This window comes from Scyliorhinus torazame, chromosome 4 (genome assembly GCF_047496885.1).
Source record: "Scyliorhinus torazame isolate Kashiwa2021f chromosome 4, sScyTor2.1, whole genome shotgun sequence".
Classification (NCBI taxonomy): domain Eukaryota; kingdom Metazoa; phylum Chordata; class Chondrichthyes; order Carcharhiniformes; family Scyliorhinidae; genus Scyliorhinus; species Scyliorhinus torazame.
The window spans coordinates 52,381,909-52,392,714 of NC_092710.1; positions in this window are offsets into that span (position 1 = coordinate 52,381,909).

Below are 10,806 nucleotides of genomic sequence, written 5' to 3' on the forward strand. Positions count from 1 at the left end.
TCGCTGTCCCGGCTCTCTCCTCCCGCGCTGTTTTCGCTGTCCCGGCTCTCTCTGCTCCCGCGCTGTTTTCGCTGTGCAGCGGGACCTGGGTGTCCTTGTGCACCGGTCGCTGAAGGTAAGCATGCAGGTGCAGCAGGTGGTAAAGTGGTATGTTGGCCTTCATTGCGAGGTGTTTCGAGTATAGAAGGAGGGATGTGTTGCTGCAATTATACAGGGCCATGGTGAGGCCACACCTGGAGTATTGCGCGCAGTTTTGGTCTCCTCCTCTGTGGAAGGATGTTCTTGCTCTCGAGGGAGTGCAGCGAAGGTTTACCAGACTGATTCCAGGGATGGCTGGACTATCATATGAGGAGAGATTGACTAGGTTAGGATTATTCTCGCTGGAGTTCAGAAGAATGAGGGGGGATCTCATAGAGACTTATAAAATTCTGACATGACTAGACAGGGTAGATGCGGGGAAGATGTTACCAATGTGGGTGTGTCCAGAGCCAGGGGTCACAGTCTGAGGATTCAGGGTAAACCATTTTGGACAGAGATGAGGAGATATTTTTTCACCCAAAGAGTGGTGAGCCTGTGGAATTCATTCCCACAGGAAGTAGTTGATGCTAAAACATTGAATATATTCAAGAGGCGGCTAGATATTGCGCTTGGGGTGAATGGGATCAAAGGCTATGGGGAGACAGCAGGATTAGGCTTTTGAGGTGGATGATCAGCCATGATCGTGATGAATGGCGGAGCAGGCTCGAAGGGCCGAAAGACTTCCTCCTGCTCCTATGTTCCACAAAAGGCCACCATTCCTGCTTGGATTCATAGATGTTACAGTGCAGAAGGAGGCCATTCGGCCCAGTGAGTCTGCACCGGCCCTTGGAAAGAGCACCCTACTTAAGCCCCACGCCTCCACCCTATCCCCTTTATCCCCGTAACCCAGTATCCCCACCGAAACGGTTTGGACACTGAGGGCAATTTAGGGTGTCCAATCCACCTAACCTGCACATCTTTGGACTGTGGGAGGAAGCCGGAGCACCCGGAGAAAACCCACACACACACAGAGAACGTGCAGACTCCGCACAGACAGTGACCCAAACCAGAAATCGAACCTGGAACGCTGGAGCTGTGAAGTAACTGTGCTAAGCACTGCGCTAACGTGCTGCCTGAAGGCCATTGTCTGCAGGGGGTAAAAGTCAGACATGTTAGCATGGTGCGTACTCGCATGCCCAGCCAGGTCCAACAGGCTGTACTGCAGACCGTGCCCCCACTTGTCCTGCTCCCTCCCCCCCGGCCACTCCTCCAGCACTCTGCCCTCCACAACCCTGGCTCCATCGGTGCCCTGTGCCTTGGGGACCTATGGCCCTGGTGCCCATCACAATGCAGCATGAAGTAGACCGCTTGGACGCTCTCAAACAGCTCCCCATGAACTAAAAATGTCCAGATATCTGGGGGCCATTTTAGCTGCCCTCCTATTTTCTAAAAGAACAAAAATGGCTTCACATCATTCTCTTCAAATTTGGAAAGGAATCTCACAAACTTGATGGTCTCAGAAAGTAGTCCCACGTGAGAGGGATGGTGAGGGGGATGGGGTGGGTATTTCCTCATCGAGAGAGATATTAACTTGCAGCGACGCCGTCTATACTCTCCTTACCTTTGAGTTGCCAGCTCCATTTCCAATATTCGGAAAAAGCAAATTCTCTTTCCTTTTCTTGATCCCTCCCTCTCCCTTCCTTCTCTTTCTCACTTTCCCTCTCTTTAACATTCCCCACGCTCTCTTTCCCTCTCATGAGCTTCTTCCTCTCTCTCCACCTCCTCGTAATTGTAGCTGCAATTAAATTGACGAGGCCATAGATTTGGAGTCACCATTGAGCTATTGATCCGAGTGCTCAACGGGAGACGCGAGATCCAGATGTTCCACTGACGACTGGATCAGCCCATTTTGTTTGATTTTACTGGAAAATGTTCACTGCTGGGAGCTGGGACCCCAACCAGAGGCGGTAAACGGGTGAGGGTGTCGGCGGACATCTTTCCCCAGCAAACATTTTCAACTGATCCGTTTTAAGGACGCCAAGGTTTCCCCATTTAAATTCTTTCGCTGAAAAAATATTTGGCCATTTTCTTTGCGTTACAATGAGGAATTCGCTGTGCGAATGTGTTTGCTTTCAAATTGGTTCCATTTGAACATACAAAACTGGAGCAGAAGAAGGTGACTGGGCCTCTCAAGACAGCACCAACATTCAATAAGATTATGGATGTTTTGATTGTGTTTCGATTTTTAAATTCCCAATGACTCTCAATAACTTTTGCTGCCCAACAAGAGCAATTTATCTCTGATTTAACAATATTCAGTGACCCCGCTTCCATTGCTTTCTGAGGTAAAGCCTCAAAGTTGGACAACCCATGGACAGAGAAAAATCAATCTTCTCTATCCCATAAGGGTGCCTGGATGTTAAAAACAGCGCCCCCTAGATCTCAGCTCAAAAGAGGAAACATCTTTCCACACAGACCTTGTCGATACCATTCAGGTATACTTCAAAATTATGCCAAACAAAATTTATATGAGAGAGCTGAATTGCTGACACAGGCACCATGCCACCTGGATTATACACCCAGGTAGGGCAAGATTTATGATGATCAGTCTTTCAGATCTCAATTTAGCATCTTTGCTCCACCTGCGGGAGTCTGCAGGCAGATTCGGTTTATCACTATGCCTGGTGGCATCGAGCTGCCTGCTCCTGTGCTTACACTGCACCCTTACATGGTGCCACCTTCTTCAACATCTGTTGCCAGTTGAATAGGGGAAGAGGAAGAGGGAGCAAGCTTTCCATCTCCAAATGGTTCAGCGACCAAAGGTTGGCTCCAGGCAATGGAGTATTTGAAAATGAAGAGGAAAGCTCTTTCCATCATTTTACAGGGGACAGGGGTGGCAATTTGTGTCGTAGGCGATGTTGCTATGAGGGGTACTCGCTTAGAAACAATGGACATAAAGTCCTTGCTCTCTGTCTCGGTCTGAAGCCTGAATAAGCAAAACTACACGAAACCCAGGGCAATATGAAGCTACAATTTGAGAAAGGAATCCAGTCCCTCCTACTTTTTGATCAATGATCTTTGTTGCATCACAACATCATCTATCATTGTTCCATTGTCCTGTCAGTTAGAATGATCTACCTGCAGGAGTTGCTGCTTCAGACACTGACCATCCCGACTGACATGGCCAAGGATCTCTGCTCCCCCTCCCCAAGACCTCCCCACCCCGTCCTCCCACAGCCACCCCACAAGGAAAATGGGTCCTGGTGGTGACGACCAACCTCCACACCGCTCTGCCAGAGTCTAGGCTTGACCACACCCCACCTTTCACATCCAGCAAATTCACCATCCCCATCTTCCCCACCCCCCACCTTCTGTGTATTCCACATTCCTCATTCCCAACATTCCCCATCCCTGATGTACCACATTCCATACCTTCTCCTGTCGCCACCTTCCCAATCATGAATGTTCCACAAAGGACACCTTTGCCATCCCAACCACCCGATCCCCTAACTTTCCCACCCTCACCATGCCAATACCCCACTCCACCCCCATGACACCAATTTCGCACCCACCTGCCCCAACAAAACATTCCCAACCCCACCCCCTTCCTCGTCACCCAACTTTCCCATTGCCCATTTTCCCATCCCCCAACTTAGCCATTCCTCAACTTGCCCCAACCCACATTTTCAATCCTCCACAATCCGCATCCACTACATTTCCCATCCTCCACATTCTCCACCCTCTCACCTTCCCATTTCCCACAAATTCCAGTCCCGCCTGCTCCATCCCGCGTGTTCATTGAGCCCATCTTCCACATCACCTAGTCAACCTTCCCACTCCACACACCACCTTTCCCAAACCCGCTCTTCCCCATTACCCACCTTCCACAAACTCGCATATACCACATTCCCCATCTTCCCATTCCCCACCTTCCCAATTACCCAGCCAGGCGTTAAGAAAGCTCGGGACTCAGATTTAATAAAGCGTTTATTGACTCAATGAATGTATTGATAAATAAATAAGAATAATGCATTGTCACAGTAATATTTCTAATATGCGAACAATTTTGTTTTTCCGTGAACTCGCTAAGTTTTACTTTTGGGAAAATGCGAGGAAATGGGAAATCAAGCAGAGGAGGTAAAGGAACGATGGTGTTTGCTGATTTATTTCCAGCACACCAGGAAATCATCTGACTCCTCTCCTGAAACATTCATATTCACCCTTGCCCATCCCTAAAAGTTATTTTGTTTTCCCCACTCCTCCTGGCCTTTCCTTTCCGAGCTACCTGCTTTACCCTCTTGCATTTCAGCACTGCCTCACCATCTGATTGGTCTCAGATGTGTTGTTTATTAATTAATTTAATTAATATAGTTAATTTAATATGGCATATAGGCAACATTTTCAAAGATGTAAAATGAATCAGCATCTAAGAGGTCATTTACATCAAAGAAATACAAAACATAAACAAACCACAGGAGGATGAAGCTGCCGGATATGGTGAAGAGTAAAATCATCGACTTCCTTCTGCTCTCCATCTCCGGGTCACTGTGATTATCCCCCACGCTCTGACCTCTCAGTTGCTCACGGACCCGGCTGGTCACCAAAATGTGTCTGTCAGTACGTTCAGTAGCAAAATTAAAGCGAATGGTATCAGTGGCGTTAGAACCTTTTCAGAGATTCTAAATCCAATCCAAACAGGGTCAGCAAAATAGCTCCGCTTATTTGAACACATCCATGGTACATTGTCGATAATCCATCTCGGTTTAAATCGAAAGTAGATGGGGATTATTTCACAGTGAACAGAATGCCGATAATTGCTAGGACCACAGCTGCAGTTCTCTTGGTGCAATATTTAGATTTCAGCTTCTGACAACAAATGGCGACAAATCGATCAAAAGTGAAAGCGACAGTGAACCAGACAGAACAGTCTATGGCTATACGGAGCAGGACGTAGCGAACACTACACACAGGGGTGATACTTAGGAAATTCAATGGGAAATAATAATCATCGATTCGGTTTAGTATGACCTCAGTGATAATGACCAGAAGATCCGCTGTTGCCATAGCCACCAAGTAGCGTGTGGTGCAGGTGGAGAGGCTGCACTTTCCACGGGAAAGAATCAAAATTGACACCAAATTCACTGTGACACATAAAAAGGAAAAGAGAGTGGAATTACAGAAAATATTGCCTATTCCTGAGACCAGGCAGGAAGCATTAGCCAGATAATATGTGTGGCTTACAATTGGGTCATAGCTCAATAAATCCAACCATGACTCTTGCACTGTTTTTCAGGCGGACATGAGAATAATCTTCAGACACTCAGCTTCTAAATATGTGCCGCTGTGGGCATGCTCTGAAATGCAAAGAGCTGATTTCTTCAAGCACCCAGTTGATCCGTCTCCTTTCTTCCAGATGTCAAGATCCTGGTCCAGAACACAAAATTGCATTGGTATGGGATGAGAATGGCAAATTTAAACAAAGAAGTGACCGCATTAACATCAAGGAAAATAACAGCAATTATCGGGTAAACAGTGTTTGAACACAAGGAAAAACTTCAACTCATGCCTCACACCTTCCCGATTTCTCTATTCCAACAAAGCAACACAATAAAGTTAAAATTCTACTGATAAATAAAGTTAGCAGAACATGATTACTTGCTTATTTGTGCAGACCTTTGGAGAGAGATTGCCTTTCAGGAACAAACTGAAAATTCTTCTGTCTTGTCAGAATTCTCCTCCCAAGCTGACCACATTTGGCAAAAGCGCTGTTCAACTTAAAATTTCTAGCAGACAGCAAAATCACAGATATACCTAGCCTGCATTCATTATATCCTTGTATCCCACTAAGTTCCATGGCCTGCTTAGCTTGGATTTAGCACCACTCTCCCATAAATTACCGACAATCCGGGGAATATCCAGCAATCGGATCACAAGTTAATAGCCCATTTATCTGTAAAAAGTAGTGAATGGTCGGGATCAAGCATTTCCCCACCATTTGCCACTCTTAATTACAGCTTTAACAGACATACAGTCTGGATATCACAACATAGATTCTGTAATAATATTACTGCAACAAATATATACCTCATCCAGGCTATTAAAACATTACTGCCACAAATATAATGATTATATGTAATATATAACAATTTCTACATACATCAGACCTTCCCCCTAACTAGCAATATGAGGAGATTGTTTATTTTTTAAAGCCAAACTTGCAACTGCCAGTGTAAAAAATCATCCTAGCCTATGTTGAAATCATTGCATTCAACTGATTAACAGGACTCTATGCGAATGAATATGCCGCTTCCCAACAATTTCACGCAAATGCTGCGTTTGTCCAAAAAAACACCTTTTATCAGCAGATTTCTGAACTTTCAGTCAGCTCTTACAAAATGTTGTTTAAAACTAATACTATTGGGGAAACCGACAGGCCCCAAATTTTCTTTGAATACCAGACGGGAACCCAGAGCTCTTTTTCTATTTGTAAAACTGTAAGGAAGGGTACTTCACCCCAGGAATGATAACTCTGACCAATAAGTATAGTCTATGTCAAAACACATGTTAATTTAAACACAGAATTAACAAGATTAGCATCAAATAAATAACTTTGTTAACAGGTCTTAAATAAAATTTAAAAACGTGTACTTACTGTCTGCACCTAACTCACTCATTCCAATTAAACAACCCAATACAGTTCAAATATCATTTCTACGTAAAGTTGACAAAATAGGTTACTTGCTTATCTCGGTGTAGACCTTTTGGAGAAAGAGAGACTTTTTTAACAGCAGATCCAATAAACTGCGTCTTAATAGGCCCTGGCAGAATTTGCATAACTGCTGTTCAACATAAAAGCTGATTACACACTGCAAAACTACAGCAATACAAGGCTCGTCCCATTAATTTCATCATTGTATCCCACTATAATGTCCCGTCACTTAATCAGCTAGCACAAAATACAATCTCTCATAAATGATCTATTACCCAGGGGATTTCCAGAAACAATAACAATGTTTCATTAACTTTCTGTATGAAAAGACATAAATAGATAGAAACAATGTTTACCTAATGTTTTACTCATCTTAAAATAAGTTTTAACAGAAACACAGTCTGGATATCATAATCAAGGTTCTTTAATAATATGACTGCAACAGATATTACCTTAACCAGACTTTGAAGAGCATTCCTGCAACAGATATGAAATGCAATGGAAATATACCAATTCTGTACATTCCTCACACTTAACCCCTTAATAGAATGAACTAGCAATATGAAAATATGGCTTCATTTTGCATAACATTTTCAACTTTAAACACTACTCATTACTATACACTCACATTGCTCTATATGATACATATCCCCTCATATTTATGCATGAACATTTAAACAGCAGTATAGTACATTTAAGTCTGTCTTTCCCAATTTTGACGTTCCATTCTTCTTTCATCTCAAATGATGATAAAATATCGGCATTCACATTCTCTCTTCCTGCCACATGTATAACTTTCAAGTTAAATTGTTGTAGCAATAAATTCCATCTAATAAGTATTTTGTTTCAATCTTTAAACTTCACCAAATACTTCAATGGATTATAGTTTGTGTAAACAATTATCGCTGATGAATTTGTAGCAACATCAATGCCAAAAGGTTGCAAAGCCAATGCCAAACCCAACGCCTCCTTCTCAATGGTCGAATACATCCTTTGGCGAGTATTTGGCTTTTGGGGGGTGGGGGAGCAAACAAGTCTTTCCATAGCTTCTTCATTTTCTTGTAACATAACAGCACCAAGGCCCACATCACTGGCATCAATGGCCACCTGAAATTGCTTGTGGTAATTCGGTGTGATTCAAACTGATGCGACAGCTAGCATAGTTTTCAGTTTGTCAGTACCTCCAAACGGTCAGCCATCCAAAGGAATTTCTAGTTCTTTCTTCCAAGGTCAGTCAGTTGTAAGGTGCCTTTTGTGGTGATTCCTTTATTTCCCATTCCTTTTACTTGGTGGTTATCATTTTGATCATGGATATTTTCTGAACATATACCTTTAAGGCGAAAGAGCAAGCAAGGAACTCAAACGTTGTAAAATAATGAACTGTGGAGTTTTTGAACAGCAGAACTCAGACTTTGTGGAACCCGAGAGATCGGAGGTAGGCGGTTCAATTGGTTGGCTGGTAGCCAATGAATTGGCAAAGGGCCATATTCTGCCCGGTGACAGGCAATGATGGGTCCTACCTGAGTGGAATTGTTTTCAGATCACCATAGAAAGGACATTCGGAGCCTGGACGCTGAGTTGAGCAGCTGTGAATGTGTATCTTTCTCTTTCACGTTCTCTCTCTCGCTCTCTCTTCCTCCATTAATGCTGCCTAATGAGGATGTCTGTACCTGCGGAGAGCTTCTTTAGACTTGGATGAATCTGTATTGAAAACCATTATGGACTGAAAACAAAAACCTCGAACTGAAGGGCTAGACTGTAGAAAGGAGTACGAGAAGGCTAACGTATGAAAAAGCTGAACTATAATACAACCATTTGAAACAAAGACCCTTATCCTTTTACTTCCATCATTGTATTTACACCTTTTTCCCCTCTGTGTTTGTTTGTCAGTCTTGCGTTTGTGTGTACAGAGAGTGGGGGTGAGTAAAAGAGGTGGGTTAGTAATTAGATAATAGTTAACCACTTTCATCTACTGCATAGTTAATTATAGTTATTGTTATTAATTTTTCAAAATGTGTTTACATTTACAAACCTGATGACTGTCGTCTTTTGTCAGCGACAGTCCAGAGCCCGCGGATATTTTCGAAGAATTAATTGTCAATTTAAATTGTGCTGCGACTCAGGGTAAAGTGAGGCTGGAATTGACCGCGCACTAGCCCAGGGTGGCGGAACACAGTGGAACAACCATCATGGTGAAATGTGGCGTGGGGTTTCTGCCAAAAGGGACACAATATCAGAAATCTCAAAACTTCTCTTCTCGTCGATGGCATTGTGAAGTGCCCAATCGCTTTAAGTTTCTCATTCCATGCGTTAATCTGACCATGACCAACAATGTGGCTTCATAATGTGATTTAGCTTTGGTAAACAGACGTTGAGTCAGGTTTACCACCAAATCATCCCACTGTGGACAATCGAGCAAATCCTTCAGATGTTCCAAAAGCTCCTTTCGCAGTGACCTGAACACCACCAAACCTGCAGTGTACACTGCACAATTGTGTAGTCCAGTTAGTCTTCACAATGTTGCTCACGCATTCCAAATGGCACCACTTTAAACTGATGCAGGCCATTTGGTGATACAAAAGTCAGAATCTCCTTCACCCTTTCTGTTAAAGATACTGCTCAGTATACTTTTAGTAAATAAACTTTAGTATTACAGTTTGCTTGTCCAACACACAATCGTTTCATTCCATCTGGTTTTGGTACCATCAGAATAGTTGATCTCCAATCATTGTAACTGACTTCAATGATATTCTTAAGCATGCTTGCAATCTCCTTTTGTATCTGCGCGATCTTTGTATCTGTAGCCATGTAAAATGGCCACCTGCAAAAGATCATGGGAATTGTGGTCAGCTTGAACACAGACAGGAACACAGCCTCTGTGTATTGTGCAAAGAAGCCAGGCCTGACTGAAACTTGTACCCATAAAGAGTCAATCACCATTTCCGCCAGGACAATCAAGTTTGAATCAAGGAGTTACAACAGTAGCAGACGAACCGGCGCCACTTGCCATTAGTTGTAAAGGCCGTCGTGCCTATGACAATGGTAGCTAGGACCCGCCCAGCCACTGAGGTATCCGCCCCCTAATTGGCCAGGATCAATGAGGGTGATCGGAACTCTATTGATCTATTGGATCTGGAGTTCGAACCACCCCAAAGGGCGCGAAAGCCCAGGGGGATAAGAAGAACTGCAAACCGAAAGATCGGCCTCTTTTGGACCAGCCTGTGTGAGACCGTGTGTGCGTGGGTTTCCTCCGGGTGCTCTGGTTTCCTCCCACAGTCCAAAGATGTGCAGATTAGGTGGATTGGCCATGATAAATTGCCCTTAATGTCCAAAATTGCCCTTAGTGTTGGGTGGGGTTACTGGGTTATGGGGATAGGGTGGCGGTGTAGACCTTGGGTAGGGTGCTCTTTCCAAGAGTCGGTGCAGACTCGATGGGCCGAATGGCCTCCTTCTGCACTGTAAATTCTATGATAATATGGATGTTGTCTTTAAAGTCTGATTCCACTTATCAAATGCCACCTTTCTAAAGCTCCTTCTGATGCTGGATGATGCACTTTATTCCTCAGCTATTAATAACTTCCCTGAATAATGTTGCGATAAAATTGGATCCCTGATCCGACTAGATATCATTTGTTAGCCCGTATGTGGCTAAAACAAAGTTAAGTCCACTACAACCTTCTTTGCTGCAATATTTTGCAACAGAATTGCTTCCGGAAATCTAGCAACCACACCCATTATTGTCAACAAACATTGATTACTTTTTATCATCTTAACAATTGAGGCCTCAACAAATGTTTCCTCAAATGCAAGAATGGGTATTAAGGTAGCTGGCTTGCTTGTTGTTTAAGATTTTCCAATACCAATCAAGTATGACATGTATGGCAAAGTTCAACGACATCCCGCTGCAGGACAGGCCAATGAAAATGTTTTTGTATATTTGCTGGAGTTGTCCTTACTCCTAAATGACCCCCTACAGGAATCTCATGTGCTACCCACAGAACTTCATTTCTATAACGCACTGTTAATACCATGTGATCAAGCGCTGACCTTTTATCATCAACCTGAGCATTTAAAGGGCT